Here is a 23,564-nt window from a genome sequence, read left to right as displayed (position 1 = left end):
TGGGACCAACAGTCCATAGTGCCTGTAGTGTGCACATGCACTGGGCATATTTTTTATTTACTTTTTTGGGTGGTGGTAGAAGTTTTAGTTTCAAATGGGTCCCCTATCGGATGAGCAACTGCCTGGCCCCAGGGACACCATGGCTCAGGGGTCCCAGGAGAGTGTGTGCCCTGGGCCTGGTCTCCATCCTTATGGGATGGAGGGTAAGAATGAAAATGTATGATGATGAGGGAAATGATAATTAAAGAGTCTCATATATAATGAGTCCTTACATACAGGAAGAAGACACATATTCCCCTTTCTATAGAAGAAAGGAAGATGGGAAAGATTTTTCTTTAAGTTGGTGTAAGGTGTGAGTTGGCTGAGTGGCTTGAATTAAGAGAAATTAAAGTCTGGGGCAAGACGGAGACCCACTTTCCAGACTGAAACTTGAAAAGGACTCGTTTGAGGAGACTGTTGTATCTCTCAGTCAAAGCAGCTATCTGGGGACTTATCGGGGATGTGAAATGTCTATGGAATGCCTTTTTCTTTTTTTTTTTTTTGAGACGGAGTCTTGCTCTGTAGCCCGGGCTGGAGTGCAGTGGCCGGATCTCAGCTCACTGCAAGCCCCGCCTCCCGGGTTTACGCCATTCTCCTGCCTCAGCCTCCGGAGTAGCTGGGACTACAGGCGCCCGCCACCTCGCCCGGCTAGTTTTTTGTATTTTTAGTAGAGATGGGGTTTCACCGTGTTAGCCAGGATGGTCTCGATCTCCTGACCTCGTGATCCACCCGTCTCGGCCTCCCAAAGTGCTGGGATTACAGGCTTGAGCCACCGCGCCCGGCCTGGAATGCCTTTTTCAAGAGCCCAGTATGCTTTGAGAAGTGTAATGCACGCCTTGGTCACTAACAGTAATGTCTGTAACTCGGAAGGAGATCAGGAGTGTCCTGGCAAGACCTTGCACTGTGGCCTCAGGACATGAGAAACGTGTGGTTTTGATTTACATTTTGGGAATATGTCAGGCAAGAGATTCCAAGAGTTTTTTACCCGGAAAGGGACAACTTCTAGGCAGTGGCCCAAGAATTTGCAATGTCTGTGGAGATGGGGCCAGTCAGGGCACCCCTGACCGCCTTGAGCTGTCTCATCCATTATTGGGGACATCCTGGATAAAGGATGGAAAGCAGCTACATTCCATGGAGCACCATCTTTTTTATGATGGAGGGTCACAAGTTCAAGGTCCGTGAGAACCTCTCTCTGTTTCCAAGACAGTCCAGGGCCGGGCGTGGTGGCTCACGCATGTAATCCCAGCACTTTGGGGAGCCAAGGCAGGAGGATTACTTGAGCCTGGAGTTCAAGACCAGCCTGGGCAATGTGGTAAAACCCAGTCTCTACCAGCATGGTGGTGCGCATCTGTAGTCCCAGCTACTGGGGAGGCTGTGGTGGAAGGATCACTTCAGCCCAGGAGGTTGAGGCTGTAGTGAACCGTGATGGTGCCACTGCATTCCAGCCTGGGCGACAGAGAGAAGCCTTGTAAAAAAAAAAAAAACAAAAAAAAAAACATTGCAGTCTAGCATTAGCCGCGCATTTGTTTTAATGGAGTATAGCACAAGGCTGAAAGGGGTAGTTTCCTGCATCAGAAGCCTCTGGGCAACTTATGGCCATTGCAGGTGGTCCAGAGACTACGGGAGAGGGAGGAGAAGAGGTTGCCAAAGCCTTTGTAGTGAAAGAATCTTGGAGGCACTAATAGGACTGCCCATTGATTTTCATCTGCACAGATTTTACAGGCTTCTTTTGGTGAAAGCCCCATTTAAGGTGGACTGCTTTGTAAGTAGCAGCAGCAGTGAAGTTCAGGAAAATGTGTAAACATGAAATATGTTGCCAGCAGACCCCGAAAGGACTAGATGTTGGTCTTGTTTGCGTTAATGAGTGTGTCCAATGAATGGCCCGGGCAGAGGAAGGCATTAATGTCATGTCACACCTGTGCTCCTGGGTGAAAATCGATGTAGCTGAGATCGTGTCTGCCAAGAACGTGCACGGTGGCGAAGCTGGGTGCCCTGTGGTGTGCTGTGTCCTTTCAGAGGTGAAGGCAGCCTGTGGCGCAGAGGCTGTGAAAAGAGGCAGCATGCAGAACATATTAGCCAAATCTATAATATGAAAATATTTCCCGGTTGCTGATTGGATGGGGTCAGTTATTTCAATAAAACTGAGTAATGTGCATGAGGGCTAATGGATGGAACTGCAGGATTAAGGTTGGAGTCATCACTGTGAGGTGTTATGTATTTTTTCTAGGTTCAAGAACTGGCAACGTTTGGTCGGGCACGGTGGCTCACGCCTGTTGTCCCAGCACTTTGGGAGGCTGAGGTAGGCGGATCACCTGAGGTCAGGAGTTCGAGTCCAGCCTGGCCAACACAATGAAACCCCATCTCTACTAAAAATACAAAATTAGCCAGGTATGGTGGTGCATGCCTGTAATCCCAGCTACTCAGGAGGCTGAGGCAGGAGAATCACTTCAACCCGGGAGGCGGAGGTTGCAGCGAGCTGAGATCGCGCCATTGCACTCCAGCCTGGGTAACAGAGTGAGACCCCGTCTCAAAAAAAAAGGAGAACTGGCAAAGTTAAGAACAGGGCTGTTAAATGGAGAAACTTTGGGGATAATCATCTCTTTATTAATTAGATTTTATATAATAAGTTTTAATCCTTGAAGGCCCTGTTTTAATTTACATTGGGCCTTATTAACTATTTTCCCTGAGAACCTGTAGGGTCTATTGTGTCAAGCCAATTTGTAAGTGCCGAAGACTTAATTTTAATTTATTATTCTTTGTGTTGGAGCAACTATGCGCAATCTGAGATATTTTAGGGCAATGGCTACTTTGACTACGGGAAATTTAGGCAAGGCTACAGTTAAAGTGAGGCATACCTAATTTTCCCCTATTTTATATTCAGTGACTTTTCTAAGATTATAGGAGTACACCATTATTAAGTTTTTTTGTTTTTTGTTTTTTGTGGTTTTTTTTAAGATAGAGTCTCGCTCTGTCACCAGGCTGGAGTGCAGTGGCGCGATCTTGGCTCACTGCAACCTCCGCCTCCTGGGTTCAAGTGATTCTCATGCCTCAACATCCTGAGTAGCTGAGATTACAGGTGCCTGCCACCACACCCAGCTAATTTTTGTATTTTTGGTAGAGACAGGGTTTCACTGTGTTGGCCAGGATGGTCTTGATCTCCTCACCTCGTGATCCACCCGCCTCAGCCTCCCAAAATGCTGGGATTACAGTCGTGAGCCACCGTGCCCGGCCACCATGATTAAATTTAATAGGATTCCAAGATATAACCATAATTGAATCCACAGTTTGGATGATGCCATGAAGTTTTGTCAATTGGCTTGTGTTAGCCAATGTTCCAGTTAATTTAGAACCTATGTTGTAGAGGCACAGAAGCCAGTTAGTCCCACCTGTTTGTTGTTACATAAAACAAATTGCAGCCTCCACCTCCCAGGTTCAAGCATTTTTCCTGCCTGAGCCCCCCGAGTAGCTGGGACTACGGGCGTGTGTTACCACGCCTGACTAATTTTTGTATTTTTAGTAGAGATGGGGTTTCACCATGTTGGCTAGACTGGTCTTGAACTCCTGACCTCAGTTGATCCACCGTCCTTGGCCTCCCAAAGTGCTGGGATTACAGGTGTGAGCCACCACACCCGGCCTAGTTGTTTCATCTCTAATATGAAGATTCCATGTGATAGGAATAACACATTATTATTATTATTTGAGATGCAGTCTCGTTCTGTCACCCAGGCTAGAGTACAGTGGTGCCATCTTAGCTCACAGCAACCTCTGCCTCCCAGATTCAAGTGATTCTTGTGCCTCAGCCTCCTGAATAGCTGGAACCACAGGCGTGCGCCATCATGCCTGGTTAATTTTTGTATTTTCGGTAGAGATGGGGTTTCACCATGTTGCACAGGCTGGTCTAGAGCTCCAGAGCTCAAGAGATCCATCTGCCTTGGCTTCCAAAAGTGCTGGGATTATAGGCATGAGCCACTGCACCCTGCCAAATTATTGTAACATATAAATCTTGGATTTCCACATATGTATACACACATGCATGTGTACCCATGCACACACACACACAGTAACTTGTTAGAGCTTAGGAAGGGCAGGAATAAAGTGTTCTCTTTTTGTTTGTTTGTTTTTTGAGATGGGATCTCATTGTGTTACCCAGGTTGGACTCCAACTCCTGGCCTCGAGCAATCCACCTGCCTCAGCCTGGGAGCTGAAGCTCCCTTTTAAAAACTAAACATTGCGCTACGGGTCTCCCAGAGTGTGAGCTCTTGTACCCCCCGTTGAGGGATGAATCGGGGCAGCATCAAGGCAAGCGACAATACAGGAGACTAGGGCCAGACAACATCTTTTGTGGGGTGCTATGGCCCCCACGGTGGATGCCCCTACACTGTCTCCATGTGTGGCTCACTTGTGAGGAGCTCGGAAGCCCATCCTCCCTCAAGTCCACAGAGCGGGATGGAAGGTCCAGGAAAATAGCAGCTCAGTGTCCCCACCTCTTGTCAGTGCTGCCTGGTTGCCTGGTCAGTCCTGTGCCAGGCACACAGGGAAGTCACACCTCGCTCCCTTCAGACGCATCTTTCGTGAACTCAGTCAGTGCCAAAAACGAGTGCCCCCGGGATCACTGTCCTGAAACTTAGGCAAGTCACTCAGCTCAGGCCAGGACTCAAGTTTTGAGCTCTGAATTGAGAGTGCAAGAACAGCAGGAAGCACATGCGGCACCTTCCCAGGCTGTCACTGCCCTCTGGTGGCCCCAATGGACAGGCCCCGGAGCCATCTAGTGGCATATCATTCCAGTTCCAGCCCAAATAGCTCATTCACTTTGTACATTGTTTTATTTCTTTCCTTTTTTTTTTTTTTTTTCTTTTTTTGAGACACAGTCTTGCTCTCTCACCCAGGCTGGAGTGCAATAGCTCGATCTCAGCTCACAGCAGCCTCTGCCTCCCAGGTTCCAGTGATTCTCCTGCCTCAGTCTCCGAGGTAGCTGGGATTACAGGCTCCTGCCACCACAACTAGCTAATTTTTGTATTTTTAGTAGAGACGGGGTTTCACCATGTTGGCCAGGCTGGTCTCGAACTCCTGACCTCAGCTGATCCACCGGCCTCAGCCTCCCAAACTGCTAGCATTACAGGCATGAGTCATCGTGCCTGGACTAAATGTATAAATATTTTTTATAAATTCATGTTTTTATAAATTTACATTTATAAATATTTTTTTCTTCAAAAATAAACCTTAGCTCACTGTAACTTTTTTACTTTATAAACTTTTTTACGTTTTTTAACTTTTGATTGTTAAAACACAAACACATTGTACAGCTATACAAAAAAAAATTCTTTGTCGAGACAGGGTGTCACTCTGTTACTCAGGCTGGAGTGCAGTGGTGCAGTCTCGGTTCACTGCAGCCTTGACCTCCCGGGCTCAAGCAATCCTCCTGCCTCAGCCTCCCAAGGAGCTGGGTCACAGATGCATACCATCACACTGGGCTAATTTTATTTTTTCTAGAGACAAAGCCTCACTATGTTGCCCAGGCTGGTCTCAAACTTCGGTCCTCAAGCGATCCTCCAGCCTCAGTCTCTCAAAGCATTGGAATTACAGGTGTGAGCCACCGTGACTGGCCTCCTATGTTATCTTTTAGAGTTTGATAGTTTGATATTTTACATTTAGGTCTGTGATCCATCTTGAGTTAAGTTTTAGAAAGGGTATAGGGTCTGTGTCTAAGGTCTTTTTTGTATGTGGATGTCCAGTTGATCCAGTATCATTAGTTGAAAAGAATATCTTTGCTCCACTGAATTGCCTTTGCTCCTTTGTCAAAGACAAGTTGACTCTATTATGTGGATCTATTTCTAGGATCTCGATTGTATGTCATAGATCTATTTCACTAATCTTTCACCAATATTATACTGTCTTGATTATTGTAACTTTATAGTAAATCTTGAAGTTGTATAGTATTATTTCTCTGACTTTATTATTCTCTTTCAATAATTTTGTTGACTATTCTGGGTCATTTGCCTTTCCATATAAACCCTAGAATCAGTTTGTTGATATCTACAATATAACTTGCTGGGATTTGACTGGGATTGTGTAGAATCTGTAGATCGGGTCTGGAAAAACTGAAATCTTGCCAATGTTGAGTTTTTCTATTCACAAACATGGATTATTTCTCCACTTATTTAGATCTCTTTTGATGTCTTTCAACAGACTTTTGTAGTTTTCTTCATATAGATCTTGTAGTTGGTTTGTTAGATTTGTACCTAAATCTTTCTTTCTTTTTGGTGCTAATTTAAATGACAATTTGTTTTAAATTTCAAATTTCAGTTGTTCATTATTGGTATGCAGGAAGGCCATTGATATTTTGATATTAATCTTGTATCCTGCAGGCTTACTATAATTGCTCAGCAGTTTTAGGACTTCTCTTGATCCTTTTGCATTTTCTACGTAGACAGTCATGCAATGTACAAAAAAAAGATGGTTTTGTTTCTTCCTTTCCAATCTATTTACAATTGGCTCTTCATATATGTGGGTTCTGCATCCTCGAATTCAACCAACCATGGAGCAAAATATTTGGGAAAAGACAATTTTAAAACTACAACTTAAAAAACAATACAGCATAACAACTATTTTCATAGCATTTTTAGGTAGTATAATCTAGAGGTAATTTAAAGTTTGTGGGAGGATGTACTTAGGTTACATGCAAATACGACACCATTTTATATAAGGAACTTAAGTTCAATTTGGGTATGAAAGTCAGGTTCCTGGAATCAATCCTCCATAGACACCCAGGGACAGTGGTGCCTCTTCTTACCTTTTCTTGTTTTATTGTGTAAGCTAGGACATCGCAACAATGTTGAGTCTAAATGGTGTGAGAAGGGATGTCCTTGCCTTATTCCTGATGTTACCAGGAAAGCATCTACTTTCTCACCCTTAGTATGAGGTTAGCTGTAGGGTTTTGGTAAATATTTCTTATCAAATTAAGGAAATTACACTTTGTTCCTGGTTTGTGGAGTTTGTTTGTTTTTAGTCATGAATGAGTGTTGAATTTTATCAAATACTTTTTCTGCATCTATTGATATGATCATACAGTTTTTTTATTCTTTAGCATGTTAACATGACAGATTGCATTAATTGACCTTCAAATGGTGAACCAGGCTTGCATGCCTGAAATAAATTCCACTGGGTCATGCTGTATGATCTTTTTAATACATTGCTGGATTTGATTCACTAATATTTTGTTGAGGATTATTCTGTCTATGTTCATCAGTGATATTGGTCTATAGTTTTCCTTTCTTGTAATGTTTTTGGTTTTTATATTAGGGTAATACTGGCTTCGTAGGATGACTTAGGAATTATTCTTTTTTCTTTGATATTCTAGAAAAGATTGTAGAGAATTGGTATAATTTCTTCCTTACATGTTGGTAGAATTCACCAGTGAATCTATTTGGGCCTGCTGCTTTCTGTTTTGGAAGTTTTTTTGTTTTGTTTTGTTTGTTTTTTTGAGACAGGGTTTCACTCTCACCCAGGCTGAGTGCAGTGGCACTATCATGGGTCCCTACAGTTTCAACTTCCCAGGCTCAAGCGATCCTCCTACCTCAGCCTTGCGAGTAGCTGGGACTGCAGGCACATGTCACCACGTCCAGCTAATTTTTTTAGTTAGTATGGAGACAGGGTCTCACTATGTTGCCCAGGTTGGTCTTGAACTCCTGGACTCAAGGGATCCTCCTGCCTTGGCCTCCCAAAGTGCTATAATTACAGGTGTGAGCCACCATGCCCAGCTGGAAGCTTATTGATTCAAATTTAGCAGATTTAGTTCTATTTAGATTACCTATGTCTCTTCTGAGAGTTTAGATTTGTGTCTTACAAGGAATTGATCCATTTTATCTAGGCTATCAAATGTGTGGATGTAGAGTTGTTCATAATAATCTTTCATTATCCCTTTAATGTTCATGGCATCACAATGGCCCATCTTTATTTTCTGATGTTAGTATTGTTTCTACTGTCTTTCTTCCTTAGTCTGGCTAAAGGTTTATCAAGTTTATTGATCTTTTCAAAGAATCAACTTTGGGGTTGATTTTCTGCTTTCCATTTCATTGATTTCTGTTCTAATTTTTATTATTTCTTTTTGTCTGCTTATTTGGATTTCTCTTCTAATTTTCATTTTATTATTTTTCTTTTCATTTGCTTATTTTGGATTTCTCTTTTTCTAGTTTCCTAAGGTAAATCGGAAACTAGATTATTGATTTAGATATATCTTTTTTCTCATATCTTCATTCACTGCTACGAATTTCCCCCAATCACTATTTTTACTGCATTCCACAAATTTTGAAAGTTGTATTTGTGTTTTTATTTAATTCAAAATACTTTTAAACTTCTCTTGGGACCTATTCCTTTACCCATGTGTTATTCAGAAGTGTATTGTTTAATCTCCAACTATTTTGGGATTTTCAGACTATCTTTTTTTTTTTTTAATTTTAATTTCATTGTGGTCTTACAGCAAACTTTGTATGATTTCTAGTCTTATAAATTTGTTAAGGTATGTTTTATGGCCCAGAGTGTGATGTATCCTGTTGAATGAGCTGCATGAATTTGAGAAGAATGCTTACCCTGCTGTTGTTAGATAAATTGTCTACAATGTCAATTACAACCAGTTGATTGATGGTTCTGCTCAGTACAACTATGACCTCACTGATATTCTGCCTGTTAGATTTGTCAATTACTGATATACTGGTGTTGAAGGCTCCAGCTATAACATGGAATTCATATATTTTTCATTGTATTCTATCTGTTTTTGCTTTATATTTTGATGCTTTGCTGCTCGGTGAATATACATTAAGAATTATTTTGTCCTCTTGGAGAACTGACCCCTTTATAGCCATATGATATCACCTAAACTCAACATAAGAGACATAGCTTCATATTGGGACACCTAACAGTGAGCCAAATGGTGCTACCAATACAGAAGCAGCATAAAATACATCTCACTTATGGGACTTAAAATCTACTTCACAATACAAAACTCAAAAAAAAAAAAAAAAAAAAAGAACACACAAGGCAGTGCCTAATCAAGCAGGTCCCAGAGACATTCGAAGAAGGGGAAGTCACAGAAGGAGGAAAGTGAGATCTTAGTGGATGGATAAGACAATGGGCGATGGCAGGGCAATGCGCACAGTCCATTCAGAGACACCGGAAATTTCATTCTACAGTTTACTCACGTTTATCATTTTTTTTTTTTTTTTTTTTTTTTTTTTTGAGACGGAGTCTCGCTCTGTCGCCCAGGCTGGAGTGCAGTGGCCGGATCTCAGCTCACTGCAAGCTCCGCCTCCCGGGTTTACGCCATTCTCCGGCCTCAGCCTCCCGAGTAGCTGGGACTACAGGCGCCCGCCGCCTCGCCCGGCTAGTTTTTTGTATTTCTTAATAGAGACGGGGTTTCACCGTGTTAGCCAGGATGGTTTCGATCTCCTGACCTCGTGATCCGCCCCGTCTCGGCCTCCCAAAATGCTGGGATTACAGGCTTGAGCCACCGCGCCCGGCCACGTTTATCATTTTGAACTATCATTCTGGTTTTGGGAGAAAGTGACCTAAGGTAGGGCAGTGATTTATTTTAAAAATAAGTATGCTACAATAGCTTTGAAACATTGGACCAGGCAGTCTACCCCAAATTACAAAATCATTACCTATCAATTTGTTTATGAATTTATTGGTAGCCACACATTTTTTTTTTTTCTAGAAACAAAGTTCCACGGAGTGTTTGGATATCAATCAGGCTACAGTATAACTGAAACTCTATTACCCTAGAAACACCCTGCCACACAGGACGGGACCATTTTGGAAAGCTGTGAAGACTAGACCGCCCTCTAACTTCTCAGCCAGGACACCGTCTCTGTTCAAGGCCAATGGCGCTGGATTTCACCATGGTTGCCCTCCACAGCAAAGGTTGGCTGGCGAAGGTTTATGCGGCCATGTCGGGGGACAGCAGTGGAGAAAGAAGAGCTCATTAGCACAGAACTGAGATCATCTGCAAGAAGTAAACTTCTCCGTTAATGGTAGTCAGGTTCACAGGAGAAGGTTCTAGGCCCTAAGGCCACAGTGGAAAGGTAGTCACCTGGAGAACAAGTTGTTCTTACTACAAAAATGCCAAAATTAGACAGGCGTGGTGGTGTGTGCCTGTAATCCCAGCTACTCCGGAGGCTGAGTCAGGAGAGTCACTGCAAACTGGGAGGCAGAGGTTGCAGTGAGCCAAGATTGCGCCACTGCACTCCAGCCTAGGTGACAGAGTGAGACTCTGTCTCAAAAATAAAAATAAAAATAAAAAGTAAAAAAAAGATCAGTATTTTAAGGTGACTGCACAGAGTGGCTTGAATTTCGAGGACTCTTGTACTGTCTGAGAACAAATCCCTCCTGTCCCCTGCCCAACCTCTGAAGAGGTAACATTTCCCCAAATGCTACTGAAAGTCAGCTATACACATCAGTGGTGAGCATGTCATTTCAATAATGTGCAGGATAATATCAATGCCCATTGGAACCCATCAGGTGGGATTCAACACAGGGCCAGTGGCAGAGCAGGTTGAGCTGCTCCCCTCCCCATAGTTTCCACTCTCAAGTGAGGCAGGTCTAGTCACTTCAGGATACAGGGTAAGAAAGGAGGGAAAGGTAGACTCGGCTGCGGCAGGCAGTCATGCAGGCCAAACACTGCAAACCCTAAGGGCAATCTCAGATAACCTACAAACCTACAACGTGGCATTTTTTATGTGTTCTTCTCTTCATCAACCAACAACTACGTAAATTTCTTACTGAATGACAGAATACATGTGGAATAATAACTGCCCACCTTAGCACAGTGCCTATTGAATGAAAGACCGTAAATTAACATTAGGTTCTTTTCCTTCTTTGTGTTTTTTGGGGCAGGTGGGGAGTAGGGGTTAACTCCACCAACTGTTATAAAGGTACAATCTCCCTGGAATTTGTCGACTGAGCTATCACTCCAGCATAAGGAATCAGGACTGGAAGCAGCTATTGCCAGCTGCATTTGTGAGCGGCCTACGCTGATTTACCATTATCATGATGATGACTTTACAGATCTATTCAGTATTTTATGTATTTAATGCCTTTAATGCTGGGTTGGGCTACAATAGTGATTAGCTGCACTAATTAGTTGAATTCATAGAGAAGTATTTGGAGTTAGCTATGAGAGGATCATATGTAAATTAATGCTAACTGTATGTAAATAGGTTTCTAATTCCTCTAGGAAAAAAAATCCACAACACAACTGCCTCATGCTCCCCACACCCCACTCTGACCATCTGATGACACCGTCACATGGAGATGCCATTCATGACGATGGAGCAAACCCTGCTGCTCTGAGGGCATCGGGTTGCCTGGATGGCCACCAGGCTCACTGGTGTTCCTGAAGAGGGTGGAGGGAGAAGTCTGCTGCTCCTGGAACTCGAAGCTTTGACCAAGGTGACACAGGAGGGAGGAAAGGAGGTGACACAGGAGGGAGGAAAGGAGGTGACACAGGAGGGAGGAAAGGAGGTGACACAGGAGGGAGGAAAGGAGCCGGCTGTTTCTCTAACTCTGAGCCCCAGGCCACTTAGTCTCTAATCCAATCCTGGCTGGTGCCAGTCAGGGCGGGAGACCAGACCTGCCCTGGCTAAATACCTGCTGGTGGATCTCAGAGCAGGGATGCTGAGCCCTGGGGACAGCAGCCACATGGGCCAGGCTCTGTCCGCAGAGCTGACACAACCGCCATGTGCTGGACGTTAATGATTTGCTTCAGGGAAAGACAAAGTGGATGCTGCTCACCAAGTGTCAGGGCCCCTGCACTAGAATCTGTGACTGTTCTACCCGGAACAGAAGAAATGTTCTTTCAGTCACTAGCCGGGTACCCTGGGTTTGCCCTGGGGCTGCGCATAAGCTCTGCATCCAGTGAGTTGCACATCAGAGAGAGCAGGAGGCAGAGCAGGCTCCACTGATGGCATGGGAAATGAATAACACTGCACTCAGCCATCCTGGGCCAGTCTCCTTTGGGGTTTGTCCGTTTATCTTAGGATGAGTTAAGAAGAACTTCCCATGTCAGAAAAAGAGTGTGCATATTCTAAACTGTCATCACACATTGCCAAACAGTCTTATGAAAGTGTTGTCTATGAATGCTCCCACCAGTAATATATGAGGAGGTGCTTTTCCCAGTCTCTCATGGGCATAGAGCATGATGTGGGTTTTCCCATCTCTGCCAATCTGATGCTTAAAAATATATGCTTTTTTTTTTCATTTACAGTAATGTTTAAAATATTTTCATGTTATTACATTTTTTATTTTTAAAAACTGCTTATTCTTAACATTTTTCATACTAAAATGTTAATCACATATATTGCATATATTGAAAAATTTTGAATATTTATTTTTCCTACTTGATTGTGGTGCTTAATCATTGAGAAAAATAACCATTTGAAAATTTTTATCACAAAGCATAGATTGTGGCTGTTTCCTAAACAAGTGGGCAATTTTTTTAATGGTTAGCTGCAAATGAATGCAAAATAGTTCTACCTGATACTTGTTGAGGAGCCCGTTGCTCGAGCTGAAGGAAGATTACCGAGCACTCCAATAAACTAGCAGAGGTGCTTGGGGCTCCTGCTCTTCAGCCACTGAGTGATCCTTTGTGCTTGAAGCTTGGAGGCTGCACACAGCTGAAACCGGACCTGCACAGACGGGCAGAGGAGGCAGCTAAGCTCTGGGAACCATGCCAGTCCCTGCTGCCACTGGATGGCAGGAGGGGGCAGTACTCAGCATGCCCGCTGGGTGCACTTAGCCCCAGGGAGCAAAATCAGTGATGGTCACTCTGGCAATTTCCTTATCTGCACTTTTCAAGCTGGGAATAGATTTGCTTCAGGTGCTCTGGCTCCCAGGATGTCAGCAGCCCCTTTGACTCAGAAAAATAAAACCGATTTGAGAAGCACCGACCAGAGCTCCCAGCTTGCAAGGGGATGAGGGATCCAGAAGGAGCTGCTCTGTCGTGCGTCTGTGGAGTAGCCAAGCAACCATCAGCCATTCCCTCCTAACTAAAAACAATGAATAATTCTGCCTCTCCTATACTCTGGCCTGCCCAAATGTTCAGGGGACAATGTCAGAGTGTAATTTTGATCATGGCCATTTCAAGGCATTTGAAGTGGGATTTGTTGCTGGGCTGGGCCACCATGAACTTGCACGTTCACCTCATGAGGCCTGGCCTCAGAGATGACAGTATTCAGCCTCAAGAGGAGCCTGCAGTTCGCCCACAGTCTTCCCAGTATATCCCTTCCATGGGGATACAAGACAGTAAGGAGCTAAACAGAACCCACTGTCTGAATGGGGAACCTGCATGCTGGGGTTCTTTTGTGCCTGAGCCCCCTCCTTCTATGGACAGACCTGTGAGTATTACATGCACAATGACAGCTGTAGGTGTGAGCCCCATGACACCCGGCCGTCCAAGAAGTGTTCCCTGTGTAAATGCTGACACGGACAGATCCACTGCTTGCCCCAGGCATTTCTACCTGGGTGTGATGGCCTTGTGATGGACAAGCAGCTCAAGGACCAGGACTCCAGAACTACCACTGTCTGCATGCACCACTTTTATGCTGGCATCTACCTTTCTATACAAAGTTGCTATTAATCAACATTTACCTTTTTCTGCAAATACAAGTTTAGATATCATGCAAATTTCATGACCAGTAAAGGCTGCTGCTCCAATACTCTGACTGAAAGATATCGTTTGTTAGTTGCCTTAAAATAATGAACACCTTTCCATAAAAGTCTCTAACACTTCCTTACAGTACCAACTACTTCTTACCTCTGCCCTGCCCTCCCCTGAGAAATTACTTTAAAAAAAAAAAAAAAAAGAGGCCAGGTGCGGTCGCTCACACCTATAATCCCAGCATTTTGGGAGACTGAGGCAGGTGGATCACCTGAGGTCAGGACTTCAGGACCAGCCTGGCTAACACAGTGAAAGCCCATCTCTACTAAAAATACAAAATTAGCCGGGTGTGGTGGCGGGTGCCTGTAGTCCCAACTACTTGGGAGACTGAGCCAGGAGAATCGCTTGAACCTGGGAGGCAGAGGTTGCAGTGAGCTGAGATCGTACCACTGCACTCCAGCCTGGGTGACAGAGTGAGACCATCTCCAAAAAAAAAAAAAAAAAAAAAGGAAAAAGAAAGAAAGTCAGTCATATCTACATCATGTCTGAGTCTAGTGTTTCTTGATATATGTAATTCTACCAAGGTCTTCTAACAATTCTTTTAAGCAATTGAATTATATCTTCAGATTATTAAAGGCTAATCCTAATGTGGAACTGAGGATAAAGTTTGAGTAGAGTTGATCAAAGTCAACTAATATCATCTCTTTTTAAAGGAAGGAGCCAGAAGTGCTGAGGTAAGGCAAGTTCATCTGCATGACGAGACTGGATAGGAAAGAGGAAGCACGTGGGAGAAATAGATTGGAAAAGACAAAGTGGATCACCTGATTCATGATTATGTGGGTGTAGAGAAGCAAGTTACAAGGTTGACGGGCAAGTTTCTATCATCTGTAGAAAGTTACCTAAGACAGGACTTCCCTTTTTGCTCAAGGCATTGTAAAATAAAATGAAGTCTTCTTGGAAAAAATTTTACCTCAATTTTCCCAATGAGACTACTTAAAAACTTATGTTTCTTCCAAAGAATGTAATTATTTTAACTGTTGTAGAAGAGAGAAAATGTGCACAATATTTAGCTGTAATTAGGTGATAAAAACTATATATTGTAAACCCCTTTTAAAATTATTATTATTATTATTTTTTGAGACGGAGTCTCACTCTGTCACCAGGCTGGAGTGCAGTGGTGCAATCTCGGCTCACTCTAACCTCCTCCTTCCAGGTTCAAGCCATTCCCCTGCCTCAGCCTCCAGAGCAGCTGGGACTACAGTCGTGCACCACTACGCCCATCTAATTTTTTGTATTTTAGTAGAGACAGGGTTTCACCATGTTGGCCAGGATGTTCTTGATCTCCTGACCTCATTATCTGCCTGCCTTGGCCTCCCAAAGTGCTGGGATTACAGGCATGAGCCACCGCACCAGGCATAAAACCCTTTTTTTAAAAAAAAAATTATGTATATGAATATGTACAGTAAAAATGGGAAATACATTGAGAAAAAGGTAGAAAGACTGAACAAAACTAAAAAGAACCATTTTTAACATTGAAAACCATTTTTGATAAATGGTGAAATTTCTCAAAATCTCCCCCCATGAGGTACATAGGAAGTTCAAGGAACCAGATGTTTCCCAGAGCTTGCTAACAAACTCCTTCGTGCAGCAGGGAAGGCATGTCTCTCAACGTGACGCTCTCAGGAGGCAGGGGTGAGACAGAGGAGGGATGGGAGCTGTTCTTGGTGGAGAGCCATATGACTCTCCCTGCACACGGTGACACTGGTGCACTTCTTCCTAGAAGGGGACTGAGACTCGGGGGCTACCAGCCGAGCCCGGAAAGGCTCGAGTCCATTGTTCATTTCATCAAGTTGTGGTAGTAAACAGCTGGGTTTCCTCAAACGCTGGCCACAGTTTATTGTATACTTATGTTGGAAGTCCCTGAATGCGTACTCTTCACATGTTGGTAAATGGAATTTTATTTCACCAAAATTGCTCAACGCTTCCATCGCCCACATGTTAAGAAAACTTGCAGAAGCAGAACAAAAACTGAGAAAGGGAAAGGAGGATGGTTGAGAGGTGGGAGGATACACATTTTCCCAGAATAGTAGGATGGAATTGAATTGTAACAAACGCTTTGGTAGAAAATCATAGTGTCTTCCCCACCACAATCCCTAAAAAGAGCAGCAACTGCCAGGAAAGGGAGGAGAAAGATGGAATAGGCTATAAATTAATCAGCAAAGAGAATAAAGCAAACTACCAACCAGTTTCAAGCAGGTAAAATGTATATGCAATACCCTTGTTCTTCTGAGTAACTGTACAATCTGTATACTAGAATCTCTCACTGCAGAACCAGGAGCGGCTGTGAAAAGTCCTTGGTGAAGCCAGTTTCCTTCCAGCCTATCCCTCAGGCCCAGCAGGGATGAATTTTCCCACCAGGTCATTCCACTCTGTCCTTTCAGGTGGTGGCAGGAACCCTGGTAAGGTTCTGGATGGAAGCTGCTTTCCATCCTGGATATTTATATTTTAACAGAAACTCATGATGAAAAGTCTTCAAGACTTAAAAGCATAAGTCACTAATTGTGTAATTTGGGGTATAAGGAAAGTAGTAGGAGTTTTTTTCATCATCTCTTGATTGCAAAAATAGCCCCCATCTTTATAGGGCCAACCCTCAGTATCTCTATTTTGCAAAGGAGGGTAAGTCCAAGACATCATAAAAGACAAGTTTATGTGCCATCATGCTTGGTCCAACTGGTCTGTCTCACTTTAAATGACCCAGTAGGTCTTCAAAATAAAAATTTAGAGAACACAGAGAAACTACCTTGAAAGAAAAAATTTCACAGATTAGAGAAAAAAAACCTTCTAGAATTTTCATATTGTATAACAAATTATATGCCTTATTCTACCTTCATGGGTATACCATAGGTACTTTTGATTTTCAGCTCAAAAAAGCGTAGCTACTTTAAAGAAAAAAAATAGAAACAGAATTTTTTAAAAGCTGATAAACATAATACACCAGTGGCTCCCAAGGAAAAAGCTTTCAAACAAAATAGTCCCTTTTGGTGGGAACTGTAGAAGAGGGGAGCTGTCGCTATGAAATGATGGAACTAATCCAGAACAATGTACATTTTTATACTGACGAGTTTAATCAGATGCTCAGAAACACTCACTCGAAAATCAAACTCTCATCATCATCCCTGGAAGCATTTCTTAGAACTTTCTCCTTGCACACAAGTTTTTGCTTTCAGAAACAGCAGACAAAACCCAAAATGAGACAAATAGCAGACAGAGGAGATGAACGCTACAGGTGCTGAAAGGGAATGAGAGCCCAGAGGTCACATCTCTCAAAACCCCGCTCTGCCAGGGCCTCTTCCCTGGCACATAACCCATGCAACAAGTGCCGGGTGACCTTCACCTTACTCCTGCGCCACCAAAACCAAAAGAAACAACTCAAAGAGAGAGAAGGGATACGTGCTAAAGCTTTAATTCTCGTTTAAAGCAAGCAAAGCATCTAAGTGTAAATTTAAACAATGGAAAAACAAATCCATTTACCTCCTGCCAAAACATTCATCATTAATGAGAAGATGCTCTATGCTTCCTAATCCATCACCAGGGAAAACCACTGTTCACTGTGGTCTGTAACCAACCTTCCTGTCATAGACAAACACGCATTTGTTTTTATAAAATAGGGATTTCTTTTGTATTTTTATCTCTCACTTTTTTTTTTCTTTTGAGACGAAGTCTAACTCTGTCACCCAGGCTGGAATGCAATGATGTGGTCTCAGCTCACTGCAACCTCCGCCCGCGGGTTCAAGCGATTCTCCCACCTCAGCCTCCCGAGTAGCTGGGACTATAGGCGTGTGCCACCACACCCAGCTAATTTTTGTATTTTAGTAGAGACGGGGTTTCACTATGTTAGACAGGCTGGTCTCTAACTCCTGACCTAGTGATCTGCCTGCCTCGGCCTCCCAAAGTGCTGGGATTACAGGCGTGAGCCACCGTGCCCGGCCTATATCCCACTTTTTAAACACCCAGTGTTATTGTACTCATCTTATGAATCTTTGAAACAATTTTGTTTCTTCCTTTTTCTTTTTTTTTTTTTTTTTTTGAGACAGGGTCTCACTCCTCACTCTGTCACCCAGGCAGGACTGCAGTGGCATTATCATGGCTCACTGCAGCCTCCATCTCCCAGGCCCAAGTGATCCTCCTGCCCCAGCCTTGAGTAGCTGAGACTAACGGCAGGTGCCACCACACCTGGCTAATTTTTGTATTATTTGTAGAGACATGATTATGTTGCCCAGGCTTGTCTCAAATTCCTGGGCTCAAGTAATCCTCCCACCTTAGCCTCCCAAAGTGCTGTTATTACAAGCATGAGCTACTGTGCCCAGCCCTGAAACAATTTCAGTGTTGCATAATATTAAAAAAAAGAACCTATCACCATTTATTTTACCATTTTCCTATGGGACATTTAGGTTGCTTCTCGTGTAAATTTATATTTATTTATGTAATTAATTGATGAACATTCATCTGCTTCACAAGATTGTAAAGCCTTGTGTTTGTTTTCAGTCACCAATATTTCTCTTTCCATAGCAAAACTGAAAACATGCCAGTTGATGATAGTGTCTGGTGAATGAGGGATTGAATCTACACTTTAATTTTTGCCTGTCATCAGCCTCATCCACAAAACAGTTCTGATTCTCACCTCAGCCATACATAGTTGTCTCTCTCTCCTAAAATTCCCCTGTAGTTCTTTTCTGTGTGTGTGCCTCCCTCATAGAGGAAAGATACTGAGCACGATTATGTGCCAGGCCCTGTGCCAGTCATATTCAAGGAGAAAGTGCCTGAAGGGTGGTATCACAGCCTGAAGGACAGGCAAAAAAAAAAAACCTGCCACAACATGTTCAATCAAGGACCCTTCCAGAATGCTCCAGTGTCCCCACTAAGCAGTCTGGCTCTGGAAAAAGCTCCAGAGTCCCATCTGAAATGAGATCTCCATCCCCTCTGGGGATTGTCTGAGAGGACAGAAGCCTGGAGTGCACTGCAGCTCAGGGCGTCTGTCACAGCGGCTGAGCCCTGGGCAGGGAGACGCGAGGCAGCTGCTGAGGGTGGGGGCGCCGGAGTGAGTTCCACACAGCTCTGACTTTCACGGAGGGTGTCAGCAGAACTGTGTGATGTATCTACAAGGAGAAGAAAAGGAGAGTGAGAAGCCATTAGCCGGTTCTGGAGAAAGAGAGGAGAAAGTAGTATTGCGTTGTTAACAGACTGTACTTATTCTCAGATGTAACTAACTGTCCAAAATAAAGACATCATTACACATAAAAATTGCAAGGCAGAAATAGATGTGTGAATGTTCACTCACTCAAGTGCACAGAAGTCTCTATTTTCCTCCCTCTTAAATGACACTTTTAAAACTCATGGATTTCTCTGATTTATTTGTTTTTATTTTTATTTTTTTGAGATGGAAGTCTCGCTCTATTGTCCAGGCTGGAGTGCAGCCTCCGCCTCCTAGGTTCAAGCAGTTCTCCTGCCTCAGCCTCCCTAGCAGCTGAGATTACAGGCGTACGCTACCACGCTCGGTTAATTTTTGTATTTTTAGTAGAGATGGGGTTTTGCCATGATGGCCAGGCTGGTTTCAAACTCCTGACCTCAAGTGATCCACCCACCTTGGCCTCCCAAAGTGCTGGGATTACAGTCGTGAGCCACTGTGCCCGGCTGTTTCTCTGATTTTTAAACCTCACATATGGGAGGTACTGAAATCCACAAGGTTTGAACACCAAGAGTTCATTGAAAATAATATTTGTTTTCCTCCACACCACAAATTGTGATTATCCTCCAGTTTGTGTGTGTGTGTGTCTTAACACATGGTGAGAAAGTAACGAGCAGGCATCAAGTTAATTTTGACTAAGGATTCCAGGAACAGCTACTTCACTTCCTAAGGACAGTCAATGCATGAGGGATGTGGGAGGGAGGGAGGAGGGGATGGTAGCTGGAAGGTCCCACATTTAACCAGATTTGATTTTAGAGACAACAAAACCTTTCAAAAGTTAAATAACTATGTGATAGATTTTCTATATGGATGCAAAATAATTCTAGGATATGAGCTAAACACACAAGAAACCTACCAAAAGGAGATGAAGTAGGTTCAACAAAGCTTAGTGTTTTTGTCCTTCCCTCCAGCTGCCTCTAGCTTGTGTTGATCTCTCAGGAGAAGATGGGGTCTTCAGGGAGACCCAGACCTGTTAGATGAGCCAGGCAGTATCCGTGCCCCTGGAGCACTGGTAAGGCATTTCCCAAGGTGCATCCAATTTCCCCAGATGCACAGTTGAAAAGCTGCCCAAACCTTCTAGAAACCTGTGGACTTTTCCCCTTTTCAGCTTCACAATGGACATTTGCATCTCTGAACAAAGATTACCCTGGGACCTATTTATCTAGTGGCAAGCACCTTGTGTCCTACAGAACATCTTCTGGAAAGCACCATGTTTGTGCATCTGAAATCTTCTCAATCAGGGTCTGTGTTTCAGGCAACCCAGTAAGGTAAGTGAAGCGTGCTTTCTGCCTCTGTTGGTCCCCAACAGCCTGGAACTTATTTCCTCTGCCCTACCTTTCCAGGTAAATAAGTACTGTTTTTTCATCCCAGCATTTTAGGAGGCCAAGGCGGCTGGATCACCTGAGGTCAGGAGTTTGAGACCAGCCTGACCAACATGGTAAAACTCCATCTCCACTAAAAATACAAAAAAAAAAAAAAATTTGCTAGGTATGGTGGTGCATGCCTGTAATCCCAGTTGCTGGGGAGGCTGAGGCAGGAGAATCGCTTGAATTTGGGAGGCAGAGGTTGCAGTGAGCTGAGATTGCACCATTGAACCCAGGAGGCGGAAGTTGCAGTGAGCTGCAATCACACCATTGCACTGCAGCCTGGACAATAAGAGCGAAAATCTGTCTTCAAAAAAAAAAAAAGAAAGAAAAAAAAGTGCTATTTTTACCACCCGCTCAGCCCTGTGCTCACTGCTGAAATGCACTTTTGCTGACTTTCTCAGTGCCAGGTCTCTGAAAATCTGCCTATCCTCTTCCTTGGCCCGCTAACTTCCACCATCCAGCCATTCAGCTATCACTCCCTGTGGGAACCTAACTTCCCTCCTCACACTAAATTAAGTGGCCCCTCTGTACTTATCTCCACCATTCAACAAAGAAAACACAGAGCTACTGCTTCATCACTTGCATGGATGCTAGGCATGGAAAGGTGCTGAATAAATACTTGGGACTAAATCTCCGAATACACACGTGTGCTTGCTCCTCGAGGACAAGTATTCCATTTTACTTATCTAGCTCTAGCACCATGCAAGTGTACAGGAGCTGCCCAATAAACACAATTGCTGGACAAATACTTGTTGAACATATTATAGACACATCCAGCTCCTACCATCTCCTCTGGAGTCAAAACATTCATTGCTTCAGTAAGTTAATTTATACATCCATCTTCTCCTGCCCTCAAACATCAATGTGCCTAGTTCTTAGTCCTTCAGACTTCGGAACTTACACCTACTCCGTCCCCCCTGCCCTGAACCCTGGCCAGCTCTCAGGCCTTTGGCCTTGCTCTGGAAGTTACACCATTGGCTCCCTGGTTCTCAGGCCTTTGGATGAGAACTGAATTACAGTGCTGGCTTTCCTGGTTCTCCAGAGTGCACACAGCAGAAAGTGGGACTTCTCGGCCTCTGTAATTGTATGAACCGGTTCCCATAATAAATTTTCTCTATCTATCTGTCTATCTATCTATCTATCTATCTATCTATCTATCTATCCATCTATCCATCCATCCATCCCAGTGGTTCTGTTTCTCCAGGGAACCCTGACTAATACAGTACCCATTTCTGTAGCTCCCTGAAGTTCTATCCAGTAAAAGGCGGGGACTCAGTGACCAGAACATAGAGAATGACTCCCAGGCTGCACACGGCCGCCAAAGGGCCGTTGTACTTTTGGTCCCCGAAGAGTTGTGAAGCCGTATAAGGGGGCCTGCCACAGAGGGTATCTAGCTTGCACCAGAGAAGCACTCATCCCTGAAGCCAACGCCAGCAACCTTGACATTCAGGTCAGCACCCAAAAGCAGGTCTCTGGTTTTAGTTCCCTTCTGGTGGCAGTGCTGCACAGCAGATGCTATCTGGTGGAGTTTGCCTTGGGACACTCTCTTTCATCTGGTCGTGGTCCGGTAAGTACAGAAGACCTCTCCTCCACTAGCATTTGCCACGACCAGGTGATGTTTTCTTGGGCACCTCCCATAGTTTCCCTATGTTGGGGTGATTCAAGGCTTTCATACTCTGGACTTTGAGGGGCCATCTCTGGAGGCTGGAGAAGCTCTGCTGACTCGTGTTAGTGGCCTTCACAGCCACTCTGGTCCCAGTCAGGATGTGTTGGCCAATGTCACCCTGGCAAAGCTGCCTTGGCCAATGATCTAGAGATGTTGAAATTCTCTAACAATGGCTCCTTATGAGATCATAGTAAGATATGGGCCAATCATGACTGGGGATAATCCACAGTGATTTTCTCACTTTTTCATCTCAAGAAGGCTTTACTCTCTTAAAAGAAAGGAGGTGGGACCCCAAAGGGCTTATTTTAATGAGTACTATAAAAATCAATATTTACCTTATTAGAAATTTAACCTGAGGGATGCTTCAGTGCCTTTCTATTTCTAGTCTGAAAAACTATAATATTTGGCTTTTAAACAGCTCATAATGTCTACACTTAAAATAATTTAACTCTTTTTTCTTTAAACTCTGAATGACTGGTCTCAAATGATGCCAGACCTTTCCTGGCATCATGACACTGTAATGAAAATGTTCCCTTTGCTTAAGACACAATAAGGTACCTTGTTAACATCTATAGAGCTGAGGAGAAGATAGCTTTTACCATATTTTCATTTTATTTTTTAGTAGAGCTGGCATCTCACTATGCTCCTAAGCGGGTCTCAAACTCCTGAACTCAAGTGATCCTCCCACCTAGGCCTTCCTGAGTTCTGGGATTACAGGTGTGAGCCACCACGTCTGGCCCCGTTTCTTATTTACAGGCTTGCCAGGTCATTTGCACTACATTCCTCCCTTTCATGAGTCAGAGAACTCACTATGTCCACTGCAGTTCTTTACACATAGAGTTTCCAGCTATGAGTCAAGAAAACAAGTTTATTTCCTTTTTAAGCCAAATATTCAGCATTTTTCATATTCATATTATGCAGCATAGATGGAGATCTGAGTGCTGAACATGGCACCAGGACCTCAGGGGAGGGAATGAGGAATCCCTTCATTTATTCCTTCTCTAAGTCTCTCTCTCCTTTTTTTTTTTTTTTTTTTTTTTGACAGTCTCACTCTGTCACCCAGGCTGGAGTACAGTGGCGCGATCTCAGCTAACTGCAACCTCCACCTCCTGGGTTCAAGTGATTCTCTTGCCTCATCCTCCTAAGTAGCTGGGATTACAAACATGCATGACCACATCTGGCTAATTTTTATATTTTTAGTAGAGACGGGGTTTCATCATGTTGGCCAGGCTGGTCTCGAACTCCTGACCTCAGGTGATCTGCCTGCCTCTGCCTCCCAAAGTGCTGGGATACAGGTATGAGCCACTGTGCCTGGCTTCTAAGTCTCTTTTTTGATGAAGTTTCAATTTTTTGACCTACAGCATCTTCCTTCTCTTTAAATAACTTTTAGTATTTCTTGGCAGGCAGATCTACTGGTGATAAATTTCCTCAATTTTTGTCTGAGAAAGTCTTTATTTCTCCTTTACTTTTAAAAAATTGATGTAAAATAATCGTATAATAATTGTACATATTTATGGGATACACAGTGATGTTTCAATGCATATAATGTGTAATGAGCAAATCAAGATAATTAGCATATTCATCATATCGACCTCCTTC

At 43.6% G+C, this 23,564-nt stretch overlaps 1 long non-coding RNA gene across 4 annotated transcripts; it reads right to left on the bottom strand.

Annotated features, from left to right (window-relative positions):
* Window positions 1-1,868: 1,868 nt before the first annotated feature.
* LOC139363517 (uncharacterized) lies at window positions 1,869-22,120 on the bottom strand. 4 transcript variants are annotated; one of them, XR_011624115.1, is made up of 5 exons: window positions 21,975-22,120; window positions 19,789-19,902; window positions 18,558-18,843; window positions 12,565-12,716; window positions 1,869-2,082 (listed from the first exon to the last, which is right to left on the bottom strand). It is a non-coding gene; the product is annotated as an uncharacterized lncRNA (long non-coding RNA). The 4 variants fall into 4 exon arrangements; XR_011624113.1 differs by lacking the exon at window positions 18,558-18,843 and having other exon boundaries at window positions 21,975-22,115; XR_011624116.1 differs by lacking the exon at window positions 18,558-18,843 and having other exon boundaries at window positions 19,789-19,941; window positions 21,975-22,114.
* Between the last annotated feature and the right edge of the window lie 1,444 nt (window positions 22,121-23,564).

The sequence above is a fragment of the Macaca nemestrina genome, chromosome 5 (assembly GCF_043159975.1).
Source record: "Macaca nemestrina isolate mMacNem1 chromosome 5, mMacNem.hap1, whole genome shotgun sequence".
NCBI lineage: Eukaryota > Metazoa > Chordata > Mammalia > Primates > Cercopithecidae > Macaca > Macaca nemestrina.
The sequence above is the reverse complement of the archived record's forward strand: the minus strand, read 5'-3'. Positions and strand labels throughout refer to the sequence as shown.